General features: G+C 54.0%; 1 protein-coding gene across 2 annotated transcripts in view; it reads left to right on the forward strand.

The window, feature by feature from the left end:
• Window positions 1-13,301: 13,301 nt before the first annotated feature.
• Window positions 13,302-27,434, forward strand: part of KCNN1 (potassium calcium-activated channel subfamily N member 1) — a 50,790-nt gene continuing 36,657 nt past the window's right edge. Inside the window, exon 1 of one of the 2 annotated variants that reach the window (XM_054013638.1) lies at window positions 13,302-13,377. The gene's annotated coding sequence lies outside the window, so the exon portion shown is untranslated. Of the gene's footprint in view, window positions 13,378-14,294; window positions 14,378-27,434 lie in introns of those variants that run through there. The other variant, XM_054013636.1, reaches the window with a different exon arrangement.

Here is a 27,434-nt window from a genome sequence, read left to right on the forward strand (position 1 = left end):
GAGTCGAATTTTACCGCAAGCGACCCCTGTGCAGTTCCCATTGGCCACATGAAGTGCAGCCACCTCTGGGGTGGGACACAGCAGCTGTCTGAGCGGTCACCGAGACATTCTGCGTCTCAGCCTGGGACCTTGGCCCAGCTTTCTTGAAGGATTTTAGGGGCCTCGCACCCCTTGAAATCCTAGAATTCAAGGGGAGTTGGGCACCTAAATATAATTGAGAAGCTGGGTGCTCACTTACAAGCCCGGCCCCCTTGGCTTGTTGTCTGGCCTGGCAGGGGTTACAATGTGTTTACTGAAATGAATGCCTGGCCCCGGCGGCCACCTGCTTTTTAGTGCCCATTGTTTGTGACATGGGGAAGGAACCTGATCCGCTCCTGGCAGCACGTGCAGAATTTTCCATGCAGCCCGTGACTGGGGGCAGAGCGGCCCTGGGGTGCACAGGCTGTCCTCATTCTGCCATTTGTCACTCCCCCTGCCTCGGCTGTCCCAACGCTGCTCTGTGCCTCCATCTCCTCGGGGTGACGCCAGCGAGCAGGGTGGCCCCTGGGGTCCCCTGCACACACACCCCTCCCGCCCCTGAATCCCATCACTGGGAAACCCAAGCAGAGGATGCATAATTTACTAGTGCTCCCTGGCAAATAATAGACGCTGTCTGTGCGTGGGCGGCTGGGGGTGGGGGTGGCGAGGGGGTTCCCTCGGCAGCGCGCTCAGCTGCGTTTCCCCGGCCTTCCCATGCAGCCATCGCCAAGCCCTTGTGAGTATCCTCTGCCTCCCTGCCCAGGGAAAACCTCCAGACAACTGGGCACGCCCTGTCTCTTTTATTGTCTCTCTTGTTTCTCCTTGTCTGTCTGTCTACTTCCCTAGATCCTAGTGTGTCTGTTTATTCCCCCCTCCTATTTTCTTCTTTCTTTCTTTCTTTCTTTCTTTCTTCGGAATCTCTGTGGAATAAGGAAGGGTGAAAAATCGCCCAGGGGAATTGAATCAGGGGGATCATCTGCACATGAAAAAAGGTTTCAGACCCCAAAAGGATAATCCACTGGCCCCTCTCCTGCTCTGATGGAAGCTGCTGTAAATCAGGTGTAACTGCACTCAAGCCAAGGGGCAATAGAGGCAAATCCAGTCCCCGGGGTTTCTGGCCGGGCGAAGGTGCCTGGCCCTGAAGGCCATGGGCATCCCCTTCTGTTGGATCTCTGTGCATTGGGCCAGGGTCCCACGCTCTTGGATGGGATCATCTATGATACCCTGCCATGTGCAGGCCATGCCCATGGGTGACTGATCCTTCTCCAGCTGCGTTGGGAGCTGGGTGAGCCCCAGGGGGGCGTGTGCCCACATGAAGCATTCTCTCTCCACTAGTCATTGAGGCACTAACGCGGATTCCTTCCCCAGCACGCTCCTATTTAAAGCCCATGACCTTTCAGTGCCCACCCGGGGGTAGGAAACCAGCACATGCTCTGAAAACCTCCATCCTCCCCAGCGTCTTCATGAACCCAGTCAGGGCACGTCACCGCAACTGACATTCAGCAAGGGGGGGGGGGGGGCGAAATGGGAACCTCTGTCCGTCTCCTGTCACAGCCCCCTCCTGCCCGGATCCTCTTGTCTTCTCTACCGCACTGTATGTGTGGGGTGAAAAGCATCTCTAGGATACCGGCCTCATTGGGACCCAAGAGGTCCCTCCCTATCCACTACTTCCCTGGGGAGGCTGGAGACAGAACCAACCTACTGGGGTAGGTCAGAACGTTCCACCATGATTTGATGTGTTTGCGCAGCCCTAGCATAACGAGGGGGGGGGGTTGGGAGGGACAGCTTGTCTGTCACCAAATAGATGATTTAAAATAATGATTAATAATAATGTTATTGGGGACCGGGCGACATCTTCTGCTGGGTCACAGCTGGCCATGTCAGTTCCCCTCTGTTTGGGTCTGGTTTCTAAGAGGAGATGATGCATAACTCTTGATGGGGGGGGACAATTTAAAGGGGGGGCCCGTGACCACCCCATGCATCCCTTCTGGGAGGGGGTAGACATGAGGAAAATTGAAACTTGCCTACTGAATATGGTTGGACATTTGCTGGCAGCCGGAGCAGGTGAGAAGCCCTGTCCCTTGGGTGCCTGGCCAGCGGCTGGCTGGGGGAGGATGCGGCCGGGAGCTGTTTTGCCTGTGGGTGTAAGCTTGGGAGCAAGGGGTGACAGAGGGAGCTCAGCGGAGACTGCGGTCCCAGTAGAGTGGACCGTCTGCTTCGTGCCCCTGTGGCGAGCGCAGAGAGGGGAAGGTGCTGAGAAGTGTTAAGCGGGACTGAGCCCAGGCAGCCAACGGCACCTAGAGACGGCAGGGGACTGGGTGGGCTCTGCCCTGCTACATCAGCGCTTCGGGGAGCAGGACCAAACGGAAGGGGCACATGACGGTGTGTGTGTGTGTGTGCGAGAGAGATTGATCGATCCTGGCTGGAGGCCGAAGCATTAGGCACAATTGTTACCAGTGCTGGTAACTGACCATTAGAACAAATGACCAAAGGACGTGGCAGATTCTCCATCTCTCGATCAGGGACGTCATTTCACACCAGTGTGGGTGCCGGGTGCGGGGAAACCCAAAGTTGTGTCATCACACAGCCCATGGTATGGGATTGTATTATATCCTGGCAAGTCTGGCAGCGGTGTATGGAGCCCACAGACCTACGGAAAGTCTGAGGAGAGGGCAACCAAGACCTGAGGGGGGCAACTTGCCCCCTTTGCCCCATAGCAAATGATGTCCCTGCTACCGATGTCCTCAGATCCAGCCTGGCGGCCTTTCTGGAGGATGCTTTAGTCAGACCCATTGGGCTGGATACGGGGGTAGCTGGTCTGTGCTGCACCAGAGGCCGGAGCAGGTGATCTAATGGTCCCTTCCAACCTTACCATCTATGAGGGGGTGTGAGCGGCTGCCCGGGAAGGAGAGATTAATTGTCTGAGCGAGGAGAGCTCTGGGGTTCTGTGAGACCGGGCGGGTGTGATTTCTATGTGCTGTATATTTATATATAAAATCATTGTTCGTGCTCTCGCGCCATGCGCCCTGTGGAGCCTGGCTGCTGGCTGTCATTAACCCTGACCTCATGGTGCCGAAGTATTTTGCTATTAACAAGGAGAGAGAGAGTTTTGTCCTTGGTCGTTTAAGAAAATAGCCGTCCTTCCAACGGGGAGGATAGTTCAATTTCCTTCCCGTCCCCAGAGCCTTATTTAAGAAAGAGCTGCTGGGAACTAAACTCAGCCCAGGTGAGAAAAGCGTTGTCTTACTCTCTGTTGCAAGGAGCAAAATAACTGCAGGGGGCTGGTCTCTTGTCAGCCTTTGCAAGCTAAGCAGGGGGAGGCTGGCCAAGGCATGGATGGGAGGTTGCTCCTGTGAGCAAGGCTGGGTTTACAATGGTGCCATGGAGCCAGGTCCATGCTCAGAAGGGGCCCCGGCCTGCTCCGCGTGCACTGCGCCCCAAAACCCCGCTGGCTCCTGCCCACCACTTCCTCCACTTGGCCTTCCTGCCAGTTGGCCGAGGGCTCCTCTCTGCCCCCTGGCCGGACCCCATTGCACCTCCGGCTCTAGGCAGTCTCTACTTCCCACCACCTGTGGGCCCTGTCTGTCTCCCCGGAGCTGAGCCGCCTGGGACTGGTGCAGAAGCCTGGCCAGTTGAGGGGCAGGGACAGTGTGGAGGGCTTGGCTGGGCCACTTTCGGCAAGTGGGTCCTGAGGGAGCCCGGCCGGGGCAGCCCCTGGCCTGGCTGATCGCACCACTCCCGAGGGGCTGGAGCGATTCCCTGCCCCGGGACCAAGGCTCAGCCCGGCAGACACAGTCGCCTCCCAGCAGGGCCGGTGAGTGCAGTCGGGAGGCAGGACATGGGGGAATGGGTCTCTGGGGAGTATGGGGGAGGGGGTGCTGGGCTGTGGGGGGGCAGGGAAGATGTGTGTGTTGGGGCACCAGGGAGTGGGGGTTCTGTGGGGGGTGCTGGGCAGTTGTGGTGGGCCTCTGGGCAGGGGTGATGGTGGGCAGGGTGCTGTGCAGTTGCGGAGGAGGTCTGGTGGGGGGGGTGTTTGTGTTGGGCGGGGTGGGGGGGGAGGCTGTGTGGCATGACATGGGCCTGTCCATGAGGGGAAGGGGCATGCTGGCAGAAGAGGACCAAGTGGACCACTGTGCAGCTGGCAACTGCCGGTTTGTAAATAGTGCCCTCGCGCTGGGCAGAGCGGGGCCGCCCCTGCCATGCCCCGTCCCATTGCCCCTGGCTGGCCCCTCGCTCTGGGGACCGACCTCCCTGCACCGTGCTCCATTACCCCCATGGGGGCCCACAGATATGTTTGGCACTGGGCCCACAAAAGGTTAATCCGGCCCTGCTTGTGAGTCAATCCTTTAGCTGCGTAGTGACAGGAGCCACCACATATGATGGTGCTTGTTCAAGATCCCACATCCCCTCTCTGCAAAGTGCTTCTTATCCCAAAGCACTGCACGGCTGCACCCCAGAGGAGGCTGCATTTCAGGTTCAGAGGAAGGGATTTTTTTCAGCAGAGGCTTTGTGACACCGAGCTGGGCTCTCCGCGTGGAAAAATGTTCTATCTCAATGTCTATTAAGATTATGTATTAGCCGGCCGCTAAGAGGACAGAAGGTCCGTGCCTGGTACAAGATCGGTGTTGTTCAACATGGTCATCAAGAATCTGGAAAAGGGGTGAACAGGGAGGTGGCAAAGTTTGGTACAATATTACTTCGGATAGTTAAATCCAGAGCTGGCTGTGAAGAGGTACAGAGGGATCTCCCTAAATTGGGTGACTGGGCAACAAAACGGCAGATGAAATTCAGTGTTGATAAGTGCCAAGTAATGCACATTGGAAACCATAATCCCAACTGTACACAAACAATACGAGGTCTAAATTAGCTGTTCTCGCTCAAAAAAAGATCCTGGAGCCATCGTAGGTAGTTCTATGAAAGCATCTGCTCATTCTGCAGCAACCGTCGAAAAAGCGAACCGAACGGTAGGAGTCATTAGGAAAGGGATAGATAAAACAGAAAATATAATGCCACTATCGAAATCCGTGGTACACCCACACCTTGAGTACTGCACGCAGTTCTGGTCACCCCATCTCCAAACGGTATATTAGACTTGGAAAAGGTACAGAGAAGGGTAACAAAAATGATTAAGGGTATGGAACAGCTTCCATATAAATTGAGATTTAAAAGACTGGGACTACTCAAACTAAAAAAGAGACAACTAAGCGGGGGTATGATAGAGAGGTCTATAAAATCATGACTGGTGTGGAGGAAGTGAATAGGGAAGAGTGATTTACCCCTTCACATAACACAACAGCCAGGGGTCACTCAATGAAATCAATAGGCAACAGGTTTAAAATAAACACAAAGAAGTACTTCTTCACACAACGCACAGTCAACCTGTGGAACTCATTGCCAGGGGATGTTGTGAGACCAAAAATATAACTGTTCAAAAAAGAATTAGCTAAATTCTTGGAGGATAAATCCACCAATGGCTATTAGCCGAGGGATTGTCCCTAAACTTCTGTTTGCCAGATGCTGGGAGTGGACAATACAGGATGGCTCACTCGATAAACTGTTCATTCCCTCGGAAGCATCCATCCCTGGCCACTGTTGGAAGACAGGATGCTGGGCTAGATGGACCATTGGTCTGACCCAGTCTGGCTGTTCTTATGTTCGTATTTGCATTGTTATTGCCAAGGGATTATAATGCTCTAGGGATTGCAACTCTCATCCTTATGGCTTCATGTAGATCTTTGCACCCTGGATAACACAGCTGGTACAAGGAGGGGCCCCTGTATCCCATGCGCTAACGCAGGACAAACCCTTGTGGCTGCTTGAACTGGGGTTTGGAGAAGGCAGCTAACTACAGCGGAGATAGCTGTGCTGGAGAAGGGTTCCCAGAGCAGGAATATCTTGGTTGTGGGGGGCTGGGAGGTTGTTCATCATGGGCTGAGCCAGGTTTCAGGGGATGGGGCTAGAGGTGGGTTTTGGAGAGGGATTCTCATGTCCAGGAGAAGTGGGTTGAGGAGTTACCTAGAGCTGACCTGGCTGGGTTGCTGGTGGGTGGGAGGATGTGCATGCTGGATGGAGCTGGGCTGCAGGTGTCAGGGTGGGTCTGGTTTTTGGAGGGGTCGTCATGGCAGCAGCGGGCTGGCGCTGGGTTTGGCAGGGTTCCCATGGTAGCGATGGGGGTGGCGCTGGGTTTTGGAGGGGTTGTCATGGCAGTGATGAGTGGGGTTGGATCACAGTAGCAATTCTTTCCATCCAGACTCTGGAGCGTTCGAGCCCTGGAGACCCCAGAGGTGCCAGGCCAGACATTTTAATCAACTGTCATTACATGGCCGGGCAATAAATTTTCCCTGGTGGAGATATTTGTATTGATGTCCTGACAGGAGGAAAGATTTAATAAAGCCCATTTATGATGACATCAATAGAACCGATTAGTGAAACATCGGCTAAGTGATGGTTAATAAAATATTTACTTGGCGCCATCTCAGAGGACCACTCGGCGCTGCGCTCTCCCTGACCTAATTTGGGAGCCCACAGGAAGCGCTGACCCCAAAAGCTGCTCCAGCCTCGACGTGTCGGAAACGCCTCTTGCTCCTGGGTCTCTGCCGCTGCGGACGGAGGAGCCGTTGCTGGGGTGAGGCTGGCCGTTGGCAATGTACGAAATGGGTTTGCGGAGAGACTCTGGTTTGGAGTGTTTCCAGCAGCTCCCTGAGGATTGCAAGCTAGAGAGGAATGAAATCGCAGGTAACATATGAAATAAATGAAAGGCTGGGAGTGGTGTCTGGTTGTTAGCGCAGGGAACTGGGAGCCCGAACGCCTGGGTTCTGTTCCCAGCGAGGGGAGGGGAAGGGAGTCTAGGGATTAAAGCAGGGGGTTGAGAGTCACGTCCCAGCCCTAGGTCTGGGAGTGGAGTGTGCTCTACTGATTAGTGGGGGTGGGGGGAAGGGCTGGGAATTAGGATGCCTGGGTTCCATTTTTGTGAGGAGGCCTCTTGTGTCCTCTCCCCAGCGCTGTTGGGGAATATTGCCTGGTGGTTAGTGTTCGGTGGGCCTGGGAGTCAGGACACCTGGGTTCTGTTGACTCACATGTGACCTTGAACAAATTGCTCCTGGGCTTTTGCTTGCCCCAGCCAGAAGACGACACACGTTTGTCGGGGGGAGGGGGGAGTTGTGAGGCTCTGTGGAGGTTGGCAAGGGGCTCAGAGAAGAGCTGGGTATAAAGTCCGCTGGCAGGATGTCTCGGGGCGGTGCTGAAGTCGCAGCCCCAGCTGAGCTGCACTAGAACCAAGTAATTCTGGGGGTCGTGGCTCTTCCTTGGGTTTCTTCTGCGGGCCCCCGGGGAGCAGTCAGGTGGGCGGGCGGCAGCGCAGGGACTAACCTGCCGATTAATAGCGCTGCCAGCCTCCTGGCGCCTTCGCCTTCTGCCCCCTGCCCGAGGGGCCGGGTGAATGACACAGGCAGGGACGTGGAAGGGAAAAGCCCCTTTCCTGCCCCGTTCCCACGGCTGGAAAGTAATGAGGCCAAGATTAATGTAAATTCTCCATCTCCAGCCCACACTGGGGCCCTTGTGGACAGTGTGAAACCTGCAACCTCCGTCATCCTCAGAAACCAGCAGTAATTAAAACATGGTGACAGGGATGGGATTAGAAACCAACGCGGGCACTTCAGAGCCAGGCCTGGGGGGAGCATTAAGGCCCCACATTATCCCCGGCTTTCACCATTAGACATGCTGCCCGTCCCAGCTGGGAATGGAACTCAGGAGTCCTGGCTCCCGACCCCCACCAGCTGCTCTAAGCACTAGGTATCACTCCCCTCTGTGTAGAACGGAGGAGTCCCGACTCCCAGTGCTATCCTGTTCCTTCCACTAGAGCCCACTAGCGTCCCAGGGCCGACCCCTATGGACCCACTCATAGGAACGCCTTGGGAAATGGGGTCAGCTCCCCACACGCCCAGTTGCACCTTCAGTCTTGGGCCTTCTGCACAGACACACTTTCCCCTTGTCCACTTGATCCTGGCACGAGAAGGGTTAACCGGCTTTGGAGTCTCCAGCCTTGTGCCCCTTCCCCCCGTCCCTTTGGGTTATGGGTGAAGCAGGTCTGGGTCTCCTCCCCCTGCCCCCATCCTGACCCACAGCCTATCTCAGGCCAAGATGGCTCCCCAAGGGCTCCAGTCCATTGCGTGTTGAGGCATCCAGGGCTCTGTGTCCGTTGGAGGCGATGCCGTTAGCTCCCCGCCCCAGCCCCACAAAGGAGCCTTAAGGACGCTCAGCCCTGGGAGCTAAATCCCTGATCTTGGCTGGGGGCAGTGGGACCTACCACGCCACCCTCCCCCTCAGTAGCCCCTCTCTCCCCTGCCCTCCAGGCCTCACTCCCTGAGCAATGGGGGCTTGAGAGGGGAGACGGCTCCTCTCACCAGCCCAGGGTCATCCCTCTCCGTATATTCCCCAGCACTGCGTCCACTTTACTTTCAAACACCCCCCCGGGGTCTCCATCGCTTCCCTTGGCAAACGCTTCCTCGGGCTGGTAGATTTCTCCAGCAGGACGCGTTTTCCCTGCTTTCCTCCTCCTCGTCTCTCTCAGACCTTCCCCGCCAATGGGCCCCTCGCCCTGGTGTCCGTTCCCCTCGCTCCACATGCGCGTGCTGGGCTACGTTGCCATTTCCACACCGGGGCAGCGCCGGTTCTGGCTCCCGGCAAGAAGCAGGAGGGTGACCCGGAGGAATCCTTACAAATGCTTTGTGCCCCGGGGCAAGGGGCTGTATGTTTTGCGGGCTGGGTGGGGGGACACCAGGCTTTGAGATGCCCTCACTGATGGCTGGCTCTCTCCAGCTCCTGAGGCCCCCCCCCGGGCCAGAGTGAAGATGGGACAAGCTGAAGAGCTGGAACGCAGCTCGGTGGGATGCAGAGCGGAGGCGGAGGGGTGTGATGTCTTGTGGCTCATCCCTGCTAATGAATAGGACACGTGAGGTCCTGGCCAGTGATGCTGGGCAACGGGAAGACAAGGCCTGAATGAATCATGAAGCGTAGCAGGTGGATGCCCCAAAGTGAGCGGCAAGAGTGATGGTGACAGGCAGATTAAAAGCGGGGCCCACGGCGCTTAGTGGGAGCAGTGTCCCTGTCACCTTCCCTCCTCCCCATGTCTGTGCATCCTCCCCCCCCCCCCCCCCCGCCCCAGTTGTGCCGTGTGATTCACCTAGGGCTTGTCTTCACTGCGGAGTGAGCTCAGGTTACGGCTCGAGTCCCGTCCACACACAACCCAAACCCTTCACTCCAGCACAGTGGTGCTTTTACCAGCAGTTGGCTGTCTGGGCCGGGGGTCCGAGCTACAGCTCAAGTGAGCACAACGCATCAGTGGCTGGCACAGCTGCTCTGTGCTCCCCCAGTATTATTTCAGCAGAGGCTGCTCTCGCTTGGGCTGGGCTAACACTTGAGTGTAGATTAACTGGAGTTAACCCTGCAGTGAGAACAGACCAGATGGCAAGCTCTTTGGGGGGAGGAGGGGACTGCCTTTCATTGCCTGTGTGTACTGCACCGAGCACTGGGGGAGGGCCCGGGGGGGGTGCGGCTGCTGTTGGAGCCTCTAGGCCATGCTGCAATGCATCCAGCAATCGTGTGTATTTGCAAGGCAAATGGGCCCCATCCCTCTTAAAGGGAAAGGGTCCTGGTTTTAATTAACATGAATCAAAATGTGGCCAGGAGGCCTGCTTCCCTCTCTGCCCTTGCACATCACGCAATTGTTTGCACCAGTGCAAAGGGAGCGAGTCCACTCTGATCTGGGAGCAGTTTGCACCTTCTTCGCCTGGGTGTCAATGGCTGGGCAAGGCTTGTGGGGCTGGGGGATCAGGCCTCTGGTCTCTGGCTGGGTGAGTCCCGCTCTAAGAACGTGTCCTTTGTAGCCACCCTGCCAGGTTCATTTTTCCTCCCCATCAAAATATTAAAAAGAAATTGGAGACCATATTCGTGCAATAAATTTGGCACAATGGAGAGAAAATGATCTGGCTCTGGACCCTTGCCAGCATCCCCATATATAATACTCAGTGGCTGGGTGCTTGCCCTCCACAGGTGGTAAAATATCCTCTTCTGCTCTCACAGTGACCCTCCCGCCCGGGACCGTATAGCAGGCTGCTTGTTCATGGCATTGCCTCTGCCCCAGAGCACAGTGCCCCGCCCCAGGCGCTTTGGCTTTACGAGGAAGGGAAACACGCTATCATTCGAGAAGGCAGCTGCACCTCTTGGTCTGGACAAGGAAAGTCGCACATCAGGCAGGGTAATCTCCCACTCCCCTAGCACGTCCCGGCTGAATAGAATCCAGGTATCCTGACTCCCCGTGCTGGGCCTTCACAACTCCATCCTTCCTCGAGATGGCCAGGGCCATGCAAAATATTCCTAGCACCCCTCTATGCCTCATGTCCCCAAGTATTCCCAGCACCCACATGCTAGGTGGATCCGGTTTGGCGGTTCTGTTACAAATTTGCATCGTGTTTGTTTGTACGCTTGGGGGAAGTTTTCAAACCTGAGGCCAAATTGTACAGAATTTGCAGTATTAAAAAAAAAAAGTGATTCCAGGTGAAACTAACAGGTCTCATCTTTATTTTATTTACTAAGGTCTTTGATGGTGCAATGTACTTGGATCCAGACCAAAAGCAATGGTCCTAATCCTCTTTCTTACACCAGTTTTATATTGGTATAACCTTATACGCAGCAGTGGAATCATTCCTGATTTCCACCAGCGTGAGCAAGGAAAGAACGGTTGAAAGAAGAACCTGATTTTTAACAAGGAGGGGAATTAAGCATCGGAACGACTTACCTAGGGATGGGTGGATTCTCCACAGAATCGCAGAAATGTAGAGTTGGAAGGGACCCTGAGAGGTCATCAAGTCCAGCCGCCTGTACCGAGGCAGGACCAAGTAAACCTAGATCAACCCTAGCAGGTGTTTGTCCGACCTGTTCTTAAAAACCTCCAGTGATGGGGGTTCCACAACCTTCCTTGGTAACTATCCTGAAAGTTTGTCCTAATATCTAAGCTAAATCTCCCATGCTGCAGATTAATCCCTATCTTCTGTGGACAGGGAGAACAATTGATCACCGTCCTCTTTATAACAGCCCGTCATATATTTGAATATTCTTATCAGACCCCCCCAGCCCCCTCCCCCTCTTTTTTCAAGACTGAACATGCCCAGCTTTTAAATGTTTCCCTCCGAGCTCAGGATTTCTAACCCTTTTTTTGTAGCTCTCCTCTGGACTCTCTCCAGTTTGTCCACATCTTTCTGAAGGTGCAGTGCCCAGAACCGAACGCTATGCTCCCGCTGAGGCCTCCCCAGTGCTGACTAGAGCAGGACAATTACCTCCCAGGTCTTACATATGACACCCCTGCTGATACGCCCCACAATTGTAACTGCAACACATTGCTGACGCTCATTCAATTTGTGATCCACTATCCCCCCCCAGATCCTTCTTAGCTGTACCGTCACCTCACCAGTTATTCCCCATTTTGTAGTTGTGCATTTGATTTTTCCTACTTATGGGTAGTACTTTACATTTGTCTGTATTGATGTTCCTCTTGTTGATTTCAGACCAATTCTCCAAATTGTCAAGGTCATTTGAATTCTAATCCCGCCCTCCAAAGTGCTGCCAACCCCTCCCAGCTTGGTGCCATCTGCAAATGTGATAAGCATACTCTCCACTCAATGATCCAAGTCATTAATGAAAACATTGAATAGTACTGGACCCAGGACTGATCCCCGGGGTACCCCACTCGGGGTGAATCATTGATAACTACTCTCTCAGTACATTCTTTCAACCACTTGTGCACCCATCTTCTGTTTCCATCTAGACCACAATTCCCTAGTTTGCTTATGAGAATGTCACGTGGGACTGTATCAAAAGCCTGACGAGAATCAAGATCGATCACGTCTCCTGCTCCCCCGCCCCCCATCCACTAGGCCAGTAATCCGTCAAAGAAGGAAATTGGTTTGGTTTGGCATGATTTGTTCTTGACAAAGCCATACTGGTTATTCCTTAGAAACCCCATTATCTTCTAGGTGCTTACAAACTGATTGCTTCATAATTTATTCCAGTATCTTTCCAGGTATCAAAGTTAAGATGACTGGTCTATAATTCTAGGGTTCCGATTTGTTCCCTGTTTTAAAGATAAGTGCAATGTTTGTCCTTCTTCTGTCCCCTGGGGCCTCATCTGTCCTCCACGGGTTCTCAAAGATAATTGCTAATGGTGCCGAGATTGCTTCAGCTAGTTCCCTAAGTACCCTATGGAGAAATTCATCTGGCCCTGCTGACTTGAATACATCTCACTTCTCTATATTCTTTAACCCATTTCCACTTCTTCCTTGTTAATATTATTTGTGTTGCGTATCTGGTCACCATTAACCTTTCCAGTGACATCTGAAGCAACATTCACATTAAACATCTCCGCCTTCTGGATCTCACCCATAATTAGCTCTCCTTACCCCATAAGTAGGGGACGTCCATCACTTATAGCCTTTTAAATGAAGATTGGATCTTTCTAAAAGACATGCTCTGCGCAGACATGGTGCAGGAATGACCGGTTGAAATTCTGTGCCCTGTGTTACGCAAGAGGTCAGATTAGCTGATCGTAATGGTCCATCTGGCCTTTAAATTTGAGTCATTAATTATTGCAAGAGGGGGAAAGAATCTTAAACTCTAGTCTTGTCACGTAAAAAGTTTTTCAGTTTCTCCGTCAAGGTGCTAATAATTATTCCAGAGAACACCTGGGCTACAAAGTCCCACTGGACACTAGCCTTAAAGGATGTGTCTAACCCTATAATGCTGCACACAGTGGCTCCGCACACAGATTCTGTACCAGACCTAGGGGAGGTTGGGAGTGATTGTTATTGATGATTTATACCAGTCTGATCCCTAATGTGGACGCAGTTATATTGGTATAAAGGTGCCTTAGGTCAGTAACCCGTATGCCCCTTGCCATGTGGGACTAGCTCTGCTAATACATCTCAGTATAACTGGATCCACACTAGGGCAGGCTGTACCGCTTTACCTATACAGGGAAAGTTAAAGTGGTTCAACTTTCTAGTGTAGACAAGGCCCCAAAGTTGCATCAGTTTACCTACACTGGTATCAAGTTATATCTTCAGTGTGACGTTGTGGGTAGCTCTGGGCTGGCTGTTTGCGTGAGTCTGTTGTCTCTCTTCCATGCTGATGACTTCTGTTTGCTCTCCCGCCCAGGTGTTTAGGGAACCCAATGGCACCTGGTCCCCAGGAGACAGACGGAGCAAGAGCCCTCGCTAGCACGGCTGCTCCCCATCCCCACGCAGACACGCCCCGGGCGCTCTAAAAGCCAGGGGCCGATTCCAGCCGGGCGCCCTTGGCGCGGAGCAGGTAAGGCGCAGGAAGGCAAAGCCAGGCCCTGGTGCCCGGAGGTTGGGGCTCCTTCAGATCCGGTGATCTCCCCTGGGGTGCGTTTTGGCTTCAAGAGAGGGGCTCCCATTTCCTGCCCAGGAGGTCCCTGCCTGTTTCACCTGCCCAGGGACTGAGATGATGGGTGGGGTGAGGGGGACAGGAAGGGCGCCCCTTTGGGACTGGTTCCATCTGAGCTGTCTTGTCCTTGTTGCTGCAGGACTGTGGGGGTCGGAGGGGGGGCAGCTCAGACCCCCCCCCCTTTACCCCTCCTGGCCAGGTGGGCAGGGAACATTTCTCTGTCGATGGGGGCGTGGCCCTGAGCCTAAGGAGGGGAGGAGGGAGCGGGGGGGTGGGGTGCGTCATGAGGGTAGTTCTGGCCGAGCCCACCAATCCGGCGGCCCGCCCGGGCTCCCCCAGCACCCCGGGGAGCCGCGGCAGCGCGAGCGGGGCCGGGCCGGCCATGCCGCGGCGCTCGCAGGGAGCTGTCCCTCAGCACCACCCGCAGCGCCAGCCCCCGCGGCGCCCGGGATCGGTCCAGCGCCCGCCCGCCGCCCTGCGCCACCCGCCGCCGGCAGCGCTTCCCCGCGGGAGCCCCCCCGCGCTGCACCCGCGAGCCCCCGACCCGGGGGGGCCCGGCCCCCCCCGCTGCTGCTGCGCATCGGAGCCGCCCCCTGCCCCGGGCGGCTGCCGCCTCCCGCCGGGCTGCGGAGCAGAGGAGCGGGCTCGCTGGCCCCGGCCCCCGTCTCCGCCGGGGGGCCCCGAGCCGCGCTGCCCCCGCCAGCCTTTGCCGCACCTGCCGCCGGGAGACAGCGAACCGCCGCACCGGCTCGAGCGGTTACCGCAGCGCTGCCGCTGTCAGCAGCGAGCCGGGGGCGAGGCGGGGCGGCGAGCTCCGAGCCTGCGGCTCGCAAACTTCTCTAGCCCCAGCGCCTCCTGCGCCTCGCAGCGCTGCGGGTCCGAGAGCCCCCCGGAACAGCAGGTAGGGGTGTGGGGGTGGGTGTGTGTTCTCTGGGGACTGTGCACTCCCCCCCGTGCTCTTCCTAGCGCCTCCTCGCCCTGTGTCATTGTGCAGTGCAGTTTGGTGCCCCTGTTGTGTGTGTGTGTGTTTGGATTGTAAAGCTCACACAATGCACCACTGGGGGGGGGGGATCTGCTAGCAGCCCTGCTCTCTGAGTCCAGCTCTCTGCAGCCGGCAGAGGGGAGATCAGTGAAGTGGGGAGAGAGAGAGAACCCCATAGACCCAATCGGGGCGCGGGGGGGGGGGGTTTAATGATGCTTGGCTGCAGGCAGATCTTTGTCTGAAGAGCCCGGGACTTACCAAGGAAAATGTAGGTACCGGGGTTGTGTTAAAAACCTGATTCCTTTCTGTGTGGTTAGGAAGGGGGGATAGAAACCTGGATATATTTCTTTCCCACTGCCCGGGCCCCCCCCCCGGCCTGAACCGCTGGGTTTTGGAACGTTTTGATGACAGGCTCAAACTTTGCCTTCTTCCCTCCCCACATCATGCTGTGGGAGTGAAGTCCTGGCCCTGCCGAGTGGGTTGGGGGTGGGCTCGTCTGGGTGTGAGCCCTGCTTCTTTCTGAGCTAAAGGATGTGACGCTCAATTGGGGGGGGGGGGGTTCTTGAAAGTGGCTGAAAATCCAGTGCTGGGCTTGGTCCTTCTCTGAGACTGACGGGTCCGCGGGGGTCTGTGAGACTGGGCCCGAGGAATGATTCAGGGATAATTTGGTTTGTAAGGGTGTGCAATGCTCTCTGTTGGCTCGCCAAATGTTACTATGGCCTTACCCAGTGGCTCTCAGCCTGGGGGGTCACAATCCCACAGGTGTCAGGGGGCCACGCCCACCCTGCTCTTCCTGCAGTGCTAAATGGGAAAAGGGGGGCAGGGTCTTGGCTAGGCCCCAGGTGGCTGGGAGGAGGGTGATCTCTGGGTGGGGAAAGGGGCCTTGGTTTGGAGATGGTTAAGAATCCCTGTCCTTGTCACTCCCCTTAACCTTGAGTTTCACCCCATTCTGTTTTCTGGTTGGCTGGTTGTTTTCCTGTCAGTTGTGGATAACGTGCTGTTTGAGTCCCTCTCCAGACGAGTCCCAAACACTCACACTCTGGGGTCTGGGAAATGGAAATAAATGGGCGGAAGCCTCACCTGTCTCGGGTCTGCTGACTTATGGCACCTGAACATGACTTTGCTCCTCCTCCCGTTGGTGTTCAGTAAACCTTGAAGGAGCAGAGGGCTTGGAATGAGGGGAGCGTTCTTCAAACGGAACTTTCTGATATCCCTGGCATTGGGCAGAGACCCGTTCAATCCAAGGGAATGCGTAGCTGTGGCAGATAGAGGTGAGGATAGCTTGTGTGTGTGCGTGTGTGTATCTATCTGCGCAGAGGCTCAGAGAACTACCCAAAGTAAAGGCTGGAGTTTTCAATCAGAACCTAAGTGATTTGGGCGCATCCGTTCCATGGAATTCCAATGGAACTCGCTCTTTTAAAATCTCACTCAATATATTTGGGCTTGATCCAAAGCCCATTGAGTTCAGTGAGTTTAAATCAGGCCTTTACATCTAACGAAGGTGTTCATGTCTTGTTTGATCTCAGCTGGACCATCGGAATTTTCTCTTTTTTAATTAACCTATTGATTGATTGCAAGGTTTTCTATAGAGGATTAAAGATCCCTGATAATTCGTCAGAGAGACTGAAAAAACGAAATGCATTCTCTTTGTGCTTTTGCCTTTTGTAACTTCTCAAAGGGGATCCAAGACTTTAAGATTAAAAGTCATGAGTTGCGAGTAATGTCTTGTATTAGAAGGAGTTTGGAGCTTTTCCAGAGTAACAACTGGTTTGGTTTTTTAACATAATGCCACTTCCTAATGGAGTGGGAGTGTGGTCGGGTAGCGTTAGCCATGTAAAGATGGGTTAGCAAGTTTAGTGTCTGCAAACAGCTGCATCTCCATGTAGGTATTCACTTGGCTAGCTTAGCAGTTCAGTGTTTCTGCAGTGAAGTCCAGCCATCCAACCCTAGAACACTGCAGTAGCTTGACAGTATTTCCCAAACCTGGCTTGCAGAAGGAGGTGTGGGAAAGCCATTGAATTGCTATTGCAAAGTCAATTTATATGGATATGAAAGGAAGGGGCCTCTCTCTCTCTCTCTCTGCACCCACTGAGTTTATAGAATTAGCAGCAATGTGCATTTAAAATTGTCTGTCACCAGCAGCTGTAGAGCTCAGCGACTGGAGGGAGGAGTGCTGGTGGGGACTTAGGATGAAGGGAAAGGAAAATAGAAATGTCACATTCATGTCCTCGCTGCCTCCATCACAGGCTGGGAGATGAAGCAGAGCAGCGCTGGGGAAGTGGACTCCGAAATAGGTCCAGGAAGGGGGAGAATCAAATTTTTGAAAACTGCTTGATTAAATGTAGCCTTTTATCAGTATCAGTCAGTGCCACCCAATGCAGGAAATTGTCTTTTTAGAGCAAGGGAAATCCCACGCTGTTTTGCAGGACCTTTGAATGACACCCTTTACTTTTAATACCCTTCCTACTGCCCCCTCCCAAAAGTGATGGTGCCTTTCCATAAATGGTCCAGATCAGCTGGGGTAAATCAGTGGGGCCTGATCCCCAACTGGGGTAAATTGGCACTGCTCCATTGAAGCCAATGGGCCGGATTCTTACCTGTTATAAATCAGCGTCGCTCTCTTGCTGTCAGTGATGCTCTCCTGATTTAAACCAGCTGAGGATCTGGCCCAGACGGTTGCAATGGTAATGGATCAGTGAAGAGATCAAAATCCACCCTTTTTGAGTTTGTTCAGCCAAGGGACCGGTCGCGGCCTGAGAATGTTTGATAACTGCCTCGTATATGGGGATTGTGGGAGGTTTTAAAAAACTGTAATAAGTAACCTTTGCATGGCTGCAGATCCAGGCTTCGTGACATTTGTTTGCCGAGAAAGGCTTTCTAATCTATTACAACTGGGGGACTAGTCTGTCACCTGGGGTGCAAAGGGAGGCTACAACCATGCAAATGGAGGCAGGCAGCATTGAACAAGAAAGCTGGGATCCTAGGGAAGGGAACTGCCCATCCAGCGACAGTCATGGGGTTCACCCCTACGGAGACGAGTCCCGCGACACCACCGCATGTGCAGCTCCTGATTTTATGTAATTTGAGTATTTCCCGCAATAAAATGCAGCCACGCCAAAGTCAGGTCCGAAATGCATCTCAACGTTGCACCTGGATCTCAAAGCGACGGGATCTATAAAGAGACACTCTTGCCCCCAAATAAGCATCCCTGGCCCATCTTCCCCCCCACTCCTGCCAATCACAGCCCCGGGGAAGTCGGTAAATTAGGAAGTGGCTTTGCAATCTGCCCTTCAGAAGGGGTGGGATGTGTGTGTTTGTCTCTCTCTCTCTCATAAAAACAAGAAGGAGTCTGGTGGCACCTTAAAGAATAAATCTGTTAGTCTTTAAGGTGCCACCAGACTCCTTGTTGTTTTTGTAGATACAGACTGACACGGCTACCCCCTGATACTTCTCTCTCTCATAGACACCCCTCTCCTAGTGAGTTGTGTCTGTAGCTACAATGGAGGAGCTCTGATGTATGGGCCCGATCCTGCAAGCCTTTCTTTGCGCAGCTGGCTGGCTCTGGCAGGGTGCTTGTGTGAGGGAAGGCTCCTGGCAGAGGGGAAAAGGATTTTCAGGATCAGAACCGCTGCCTGGATCCTCTGATCTCCATGGAAGCAGGAAGGGGAATGTCTAGAACGACAGTTTGATGCTTTGCAGTTCTGTGACTTTCACCGAGGATGGCAAAGCGCATCCCAAATACAACATAACGACCCCCTCCCCCTGACTCAATAAACAATAAAAAGCCCAGGCCTGGGCATGGGGTGGCAGCGCCCATTAGCATCAGGTGAGCAAACAGGGGACCGAGGGCAGGGGACGCGTGGCTGAGGGTCGCGCAGTGAGTCGGGGACAGACCTGCGAACAGACCCGAGGCAGTGAGATTCCAAATCGCCTCTGTTGTTCCCCCTAACCCAGGAGTCCTGACTCCGCCTGCCCCACTAGCCTGCCCTCCACTAAAGCGAGGTTTGGAATGATTCAGAAGCTAAAAGCACAGCTGTACCGCCTCCCATAGCCAATGAAAGGAAAGGGCGAGGGGGTCTTTCGCTTTCAGGGTCAGGGCTGCTCTGCTCTTACCAGTTGTTGCGTGACCTTGGCCAAGCCACTTCCCTCTTTGGGCCTCGGTTTCCCCATCGGTACGATGCAAGATAATCCCCACCTAGCCCATGCCCAAAAGGCGCTCCCAGCTCCTTGGTGGGAAGCTGGTGCAGAAGGGCACCCGCTAAAACCAAGAGGCAGCACAGAGCAGACACAGTCTCAGTCCGTTGCATGTCCTCAGTCCCCATGTAAAGGATCGTTAACGAGGTGCTGAGTCAATGGGCTGGATCCTCCCTTGGTTTGAATGGGGCCTGAAGGGACCAGGCACCATGGCCCAGCCTGTGGGCCTGCGTCAGCAGCTCGGCGGGGGGGCTCCTCCCATATGTCTGGGGACACAGCCCCCAGCGCCGACCTCCCTTTGCTCTAAGCGCTTTGTAATGAGTACAGTGGCCTGAGTGCAATCTGTGTCTGGAGACAGGGAACAGAAACGCGCTGAGCCAAGCTGGGGCCGCGTTTATACAGGGCAGGAAACCAGTGGCAGCGCCTTCGCCCAGTGGGGGCTTTTCCAATTAACTTGATTGCAGAGGAGCCAAGAATTGCGTCTAAGGTGCAGATTTTATTATATAACGTGACCCAGCATCTGCAGGACCCACAGCAGATGCATTTAACCGGCTGGGTCGTTGCACGGGCATTTCAGTGGTGGAAGGCAATTCTGTGCAAAGGGTCAGAGGCCCTGGACTGAGACTCCGGAAACCTGGGTTCTAGTCCCAGCTCTGCCACTGGTCTGCTGGGTGACCTTGGGCAAGTCACTTCACTTATCTGTGCCTCAGTTTCCCCTCCCACCTTTGAGTGTGTTGCTTGCAGTATAAATCTTTGGGGTGGGGACTTTCTCACTACGTGTCCTGATCTCAGTTGGGCCTTCTAGGTGCTACTGCAATACAAAGCTAGAACAAGTGTATGGAGGGAGTGCTATATGCTAGGGAGAGCACACAACTGGGCGTCAGGACTCCTGGGTTCTCTTCTTGGCTTAAGGAGGGTGTGTGGCCTAGAGATTAAGGCACAGGGATGTCAGTCAGGACTCTTGGCTTCTAGCCCCAGCTCAACACTTGGGCAAGTCGCTGCCCTGCTCTGTGCCTCAGTTTCCCCACCTGTAAAATGGAGCTAGTGAGTTCTGCCTAGCTCCCGTGGTGACCAGCACCATATAACTGCTGAGCACAATGATCGTCTACTATGAATAACTCCGGAGTGGTTGCCTTGTTGCGAATGCTGCCAGGCTGTTGTTCCAAGTGATGGCTTAAATGCCCGATGCTGCATACCAGCAGTTGCATAGGAAGGTTCCCCCTGCTTTGCAGTTTGCCTGGTGATTTATGCTGAGAAGGCAAGAGAATGGATCATACCCTTGCACATCCTGAGGGCTGGGGCTGGTGTTCACCACTGTAGGGTGTAGGGGTTTCTCCCCTCTGTTTGCCATCAATCCCCACCCTACAGACATCCCTGAAAGATCAGGCGCCCTCCAGCCAGCCCCGTCCCCATCCACCCGCCATGACCCCGGCAGCCACCGGCTCCATAGGCCCCTCGTGCAGAACAGGTAACATCACGCCCTGCTGAGCTTGGCCGTGCTGGGATTAAAGAGCAGAATCTCAACGCTCCCCTCTGAGCCAAGAGCCCAAGGCCTGACCTCTGCCGTCACATACCCCGGTGTCGAGTGGCTCCCATGAGTTCAACAACCAACAGCCAAATCCAGCCCAAAGGCCGTGGTGAGGGGAGCAGACAGCAGGAAGAAGAGAGGCTGCGGGGGATTTTCCACCTCACAGAGGTTCCCAGCTTGGGGGTCACAGCCCCCCCCACCCCCAGACTGGATCCCAGCCAGATCCTGGCTTGATGGATGGGTGATCTCAGGGCGTGCGAGGTCATGCCGATGGGGGCGAAGCGTGTGGATCTAGCCGGCTTTCGAAACCCCCGGCACCAGTGGTGATGGAACAGTGTTTTATAGTGGGGGCGCTGAAGGTGGAAACCATGTGTTTGAGTTGTTATTACTACTTCCAGCCAGGGGGTACGGCAGCACCCCGAGTTCCAGCACCTATGGCCCGAAGCAGGTAGCCCACCAGAACCATTTGGAAAGGCCGTTACCGAACGCAGTGGCCGGCGACCATCCTGTGTGGCGTGGCATTGGGATGGCTGGGAGCCCGCAGCCCTGGAGAGAGGCCGGAGCTGGGGCAAATGGCCGTCGCTCGGAAATTGTTTCCTAAGAGGCTGTGTGCGAAAGGTGCCCAATAGAAGCAGACAGCCAATTAATCTCCCCCTCATTTCGGAAACGTTTAGGAAGAAATAGTCCAGCGGCTGCCTTCGGGTCATGGCTGACGGCGCAGGCACGGCGCACACCCATCCAGAAGACAAATTGCAGGCCCATCGCGCTTCGAGAAAGCAAACCAAAAGGCAAAAAGAATGATCAGTGGAGGAAAACCTTGCATTTGAGACTGTCCTGTGCCAGCGATCCCGCCGGCCCCTGTATTCTTTTAGCACGAGTGCGGGTAGCGGGACGCCTGCATTCTGTTCCAGCCACCGGGAGGGGAGTGGCGTGGAGTGGTTAGAACAGGGGATTGGGAGATAGGACTCCTGGGAGGGGAGGCTAATGTGTTAGAGCAGAGGGGGAAGGCACCTAGGTTCTACTCCCAAGCAGGATTCGCTGGGTGACATGGAGAGAAAAGGTGGATGAGGGAATATCTTGGATTGGCCGATCTTCTCTTGGTGGAAGAGGGTGATATGATTGAATTTTCTCACCTGTTCAAACTTACCTCAGAGCGATTCTTCAACTCAGAAGAACAGGGGAGAAAATCAAATGATTCCAACCTCACTCACTAGCAGAAGCTGGTCCAATACAAGATATTCCCTCCCCCAACCTTGTCTCCCTCGTACCCGGCTACACCAACCCTGCAAACAACAACATGTGACCTTGAGAAGGTCGCTTCTGGCGAAGGTTTTATCCCCCAGCTGCAGTCCTAGTAAGTAAGACCTTGGTTACACTTTAAACTGTATAACTATATTGGTTAGGAAGGGTTGATTTTTTTTTTTTTTAACCTGAAATAATTATACAGGTGAGAGCCCTCGTGTGGACATAGTTATATTAGTGTAAAGGTACCTTATACGGATACAGCTTATTCCCCGTCCTGTATGCAAATAGTTATGTGTTATGTGTACATTCACACTAGGGTCTTTGTACCATTTTAACTCGACTGCATGCAGTGCTCTTTTCTAGTGTAGACAAGGCCTGCGTGTCTCTGGGTCTCTGCTTTGTCATCTGTAAAGTGGGGGAAATAGAACTGGCTGAGAATTTTTGACCCAAACTTTATTTTTTTGGTGAAAGATGAAGATTTGGATCAGCTGAAACATTTCACAAATTTGCATTGAGGTGGTTTAAAAAAAAGTCAAAACGTTTTGTTTGAACATTTTCTTAACCAAAAAATGGACTTTTGGATTCAAAATTTTCTTTTAAAACATTTTCAAAATAAAAGTAAAGGGAAAAGAAGCTGGAAACCGAATGACATTTTTTCGACTTTTTGATTTGCCCAAAATTCCCCAAAATTTTGGTTTGGGGTCGGCCCAAAATGATTTTTTCCCCCAGGACTCCTAGCGAGCCGAAAAATCCATTATTCGTGCAGCAGTAAGTGATAAAAATACTTATCTACTGTCACAGAGCCTTAAATTGCACCTAGCATGAAGGAAGAATAATACTGGGGTCCTGCAAACGAGACCGTCCTTTCTCCTTTGGTGGAGGACGGAAAGGATCAGCAGGACGGAGGAGTTGTTTATTATCGTTCTTTCTTTATTTTATTACTGACGTTTTCTGTTGAAACTGAACAATTCAAGAGGTTGAAGTAGTGTTTGTGAGGCCAGGTCTGGCCTGGACCCTCACAAAACTGAGCGGTCATTTTCCCCGCAGACCATTTCAGTTTTGACAAAACCCCAAATTTTTCCTTTTGGAAAAATGTTCATGCAGTTAATTCCTGCCAGCTCTGACTCTGAGCAGAGACGTTAGTTCCAAAGCTCCATCCTGGGATGGGGAATCCTGGGCTCAGAGAGCCACCCCAGCCGCCCAGGACCCCAAATTTGCAGTTTCTCATTTTTAGCCCTCACGGGAGAGTTTGCACATTATTGCGGGGGCAGGGGGGTGTCAGGGAGGTACCACCCTGATGCTCATCCTAATGTGAACCCAACCTCTTACCTGACTGCCCTGGCCAGGGCCTGCTCCTTCCTGTCCTCACAACTGAAGCAGTTAAATGGCCCATCATACCCTCTCTGCTCCACAGTTTATCAGATTTTCTCCTCTCCCCCAGTTCAGCCTGGGCACCGTCTCGGAAGCTTTCTCTGGTCTCTGCCGCAGAGAAATCCCTGCGGATGCTAATGCCACCTCCCCAACCTTGTCACGTCCTAGCACAGAGAGCACTTAGCTGTGGCAGGAGAAATGGGGATGGGGGGGGGGTTACAGTCCTCAGAAATAACAGGCCTCTGCTAGTGAAATTCATGCTCTGTCAGAGCCTGCTCCTGCTCCTCTGAGTCACGGGGAGCTGGAGCGGTTTGCCTGGGAATGGATCCAGAGATTATGGAACTGGCACTCTGCCAGGAGAGGGGCCCATGTTACATAAGGGGAAACTGAGGCAAGGAGGGGTAGGGGAGGTGACTTGCCCAAAGTCACTGGGGAAGTCAGTGGCAGAGCTGGAAATAGAACCCAGGAGTTCTGATCCGCCCCCCCCTTTTCTGACCACCCTCCCTCTAAACGTCGGGGACGGAACCCAGGAGTCCTCTTTCACTTGAGCTCTAACCAGTATCATGACGGGGGGGGGGGGGGGAGACTTTCTGGTTTGATATCCATGGGCGTGAGGGACCCTTTTCAGGGAAGCTGTTTGAGTCTGTGGTCCTAGCTTTGCCTGTGGGTTGTAACATTTCACATCTTGTGTCTATGTTTTTTCCCCAATCCCAAGCCCTATTTTTAAAACTGGCATGTTGGAAAGTTTGACTTTTATATTTAGCCAAAGTTCCATCCCGTGCTTACTCCCCGAGCTCTGTCGCTGCCTTTGGTGCCCAGAGGCTGCTGACAATATTAATTCAGCCCAAATATTTGTCCACTAAATCATGTGCACAATTACGGCAATGACCCTGGACGAGAGCGATCTATTTTTAATGCCTGCTCTTGGTGTGTGCCATGCAGGGAATAATGCGGAATGCCGCCAAACAGTTAAGAAAAACCAACCCCTCCAAGCAATGCTCACCACACCCACAGCTGGCATCAGACCATCTCAAATCTAGGTTTTGTAAGAGACCCCAGCTCTTGATACTTTTAGAAAATGGTTTTCTAATTAGTAATAATTCCGTTTGTGTATTTCATTGCTGGTTCATTTCTATAGCGACTCAGGCTCTGTGCTTTGGGGATGGGGCTGTCTTTCAGTTTTGTTTGTACAGCACCGAGCGCGATTGGATTCTGGGCTGTGACAAATAAATAACAGCAATATTGACCAAACTACGTAGGGAGTGAAATGCGAACTGCCCCTTTAAGAAGAAGGAGGGGGCACTTGGCGCCGGGCCTTTCCGGGGGCCAGTGTGCAGGGTGTACTGCTGTGGGGAGTGGTTGGCACGGAGCTGGGGGACGAGGACTCAGCTTCGCCACTGAAGTCCGCGGAGCTTTGCTGCTTTGCACCAGCTTGGGGGCTGGACGACTCAGGGGTCGGCAATGTGCTACGGAGCCTTTCGCTGCGACGTCACGGGTTCAAATCCAGGCCGGGCTGGTAGGGGGCAAAAGCCAGCTCCAGCTGAAACCTCTTTGGGCAGCCCCTGGGTGCAGTGAGTTTGGCGGGACTCAGCCCACGAGTCAGGGAGGGCTGCTGACGTTCTGGAAAGCTGCGGGCAGGGTTGAAGAGGTCAGGCTGGGCTCACTTCTGCCCCCTGCAGCGGTCCCTCTATCCTAGGGACGAGGGAGGATCACGCCAGGGGCCGGTTTGCAGGGGGAGCTTGTGATCCATGCCACGCACTCCTGTGGCTGAACAGAAGCCGGGATGTCCATCTGGCACCTCGTCCCAGCTCCAGGGGGCTAGTGCAGCCGCCACCTCTTCATCCACTGGGGGTGACCCAGTGGACGGAGCGAGAGCTGGCGAAGGGCTACGAGCATCGGCCAGGCAGGTTGGACCCAAGTGATTGCTGGAAAGAAAGGGTGGAGGCTGCTTTGAACTAGGGCTGTGGGAAAGGGGTTGGGGAGGGGGAGACACTGTGGGTCGAGGCGAGCGAGGAGCATGTGATGGAGCAGGTGGATTAGGGGAAGGGCCGGCTAACTCCCTCTGAGCAGGAGAAGAGTGGGGATCTCATTTGGGGCAGCACGGCCTTCTGCTCCTACACTGGCTTTCATCTGGGGAACGGAGGCCAATGCCGATTCTGAAGGGAGAGCGCCCTGCTGTCACCCACAGCGTCCCCGACCACCACGCTGGGGCATCGGGGTCCGCACCGGCTTAGGAGTGAGATCTACTGAGTCCCCACCGCGCAGGACCAGTGGGGTCAATGCTGAGTCACCAGCACGCAGCCTGCGTCACCTGTGGCTGTTTCGCACCCTGGCCTGACCCTGCTGAGCTTGGGAGGTCTGCCGGAGATCACAGCTGGAGATGGGGTCACTGGAAAAGACACCTCTCCTGAGTAAGCGTGTTCTGCTGACTCATGTGCTGGGGAGGGCAACTGGGCCCGGGGAGACAGAAAGCAAGAGAGGTTTCCTGGCACTGATTCCTCATGGGTATGGAGCCGCCGGCTGCATCCAAACCCCCGTCCCCATAGCACCAACAAAACACCGTCTCTCTTTTCTGCCTGTCTCTCTCTCCTTTCCATGTGGAGGGCAGGGGCTTTCTCGCTCGCCTTCCGCGCGCTCCTCATGGCCTGTGAATGCTGATGAGAGTAGTGCTGGGCCTCTCCCTGGCCACGGTTCGCTCTCTGCTCTGTCTCATAGCGTGTGGGTTTTGGAGTATTTGCTTTTACACTGGCCGTTCCACAGGGGCAGCGGGTGCCTCTGATGGACCGCGCGGGAGGTGACGTGAACTGGGTTTGAACATCAAATGGGTTTCTTTCATTAACGCCGAAGCGAGGGGTCTTTGCATCTTCCGGAGACTAAAGAGGCCGTAAGCGGAGAAGACAGAGAGGATACCTGGGCATGCTGAGGTTCAGCAGGGGGGTGTAGGGGAGTGTACACACAAATGTGTGTGTGACCAGAATGTGTGTGAGATCAGCACCAGGCCGGGGTGCGTGACCACCGCTCGGTCTCTGGGACCGTGTGTGCACAGGGCCGCATCAACACAGAGAGAAACTAGGCACGTGTCTAGGTCCCAAATTTGGGTGGGATCGGAGGCAAAATATGGGGAGGGGGGTGGTTGTTTTTTTAAACTGCTCCCGTAGTTATTTTGGTCGTCTGCCCCCGGATCGCAGGCAGCCTGTCCTTTGTCACTGGCAAGCACGCCACCGAACGTCCCGAATTTCCTGTGCTCTGTAATTCAGCGTGTCTAGGGGCTGCGTATGCGGGAGCATCGATTCCCCCGCGGTCTCTCCCAGTGTCAGATTCCAAGGCAGCATGACAAGGTAATTTTTGCTTGATTTCCTCCTTCCCCCCGTTTAAAGCAACTCCGCTCCCCAGCCCTGTAATTACCCCGACAGTGCTGCATGGAGGGTGGGTTCCACTGGCAGCGTTCTGGCGGCGGGCGGGGGGAAAGCGGCGTGCCGGGGGCATGAATGCCGGGGTTGTAATTATCTCAGGCAGCCATGTCACTCCCACTTGGCTGGAAGGAGCTCAGTGCCTTCAGAGGGCTCTGGGGCAGCATTCAGCAGGTCCGGGTGGGTGCAGACAGACAGCGGCGTGCAGGGAGGCGCTGGCATAGCTGAGTGGTTCCTTGGCTCCATGCTGCCTGCCCACTAGGGCTAAGTGCTGGTTGAGTTGCAAGTGGGAATGAGAGAAAGAGAGAACCTACATTTGCCTAACGTGTGTGTGCGTGTGTGTGTGTGGTTGTTTGCATCTATCTCTGTGTGTGTTACTATGTGCATCTACAGCAGTGTCTGTGTGTGAGAATGCATGTGGTTACAAGTTGTGTATGTGTGTGAGAGAGCATGTGTGTATGATTTTGAGTGTGTGTGTTGTCTGCATTGTGTCAGATGGCGTGTGCGCCTCTACGCTGGAAACTAGAACCGGGCAACTTTTTTCGACCACAACTTTTTTTTTTTTTTTTTTTCCAGTGCAAAATGCAGGTTCGGCAACGCCGGAATGTTTTGTGAATTTGCCAAATGGTTTCAGTGGAAAAGAAACCTTAAAAAAATCTGCAAAACTCCAAATGCTGCAATTCGATAATTCAAAATGACTTTCTATTTTGAAGTTTCCTTTGCTGTTGTTAAAAAATCGAAACCATTTTAAAATGCTCAAAATCAAAGCAAAACATTTTGTTCAACCCAAAGCAATGACCCTTTTACTTTCAATTTGCAAAAAATGTGAAACTTTTCATTTGCAGTTTGACCCCAGATGATTTTTCTCCCCCAATTTTTTTCAGTGTTGCCAGCGAAGCGAGACTCCGTCAGGCACACAGCACTAGTGGGAATGACACTGCGGGATTACCCCATTCTCCTGGGGTAGGAGTTTTTGGCCCAGGGAAAATCTGATCTACCCCACCCTTTTGGGCCTGCTTTGCTGTCTCTGAACCTAGGGTTACCATATTTTGTGCCTCCTAATGGAGGACACTCCCGGGGGGCCCGGCCCCGCCCCCAGCCCCGCCCACGCCCCCGCCCCAACTCCGCCCCCTCCCAAAGTCTCCGCCCCCTCCCCTGCTTGAAGCCTGAAGCAGGTAAGGTAAGGTAAGGTAAGGGGGGGAGGGAGAAGGAGGCGAGGCGCTGCGCG

Source organism: Malaclemys terrapin, chromosome 24 (genome assembly GCF_027887155.1).
Source record: "Malaclemys terrapin pileata isolate rMalTer1 chromosome 24, rMalTer1.hap1, whole genome shotgun sequence".
NCBI classification, from domain to species: Eukaryota; Metazoa; Chordata; order Testudines; family Emydidae; genus Malaclemys; species Malaclemys terrapin.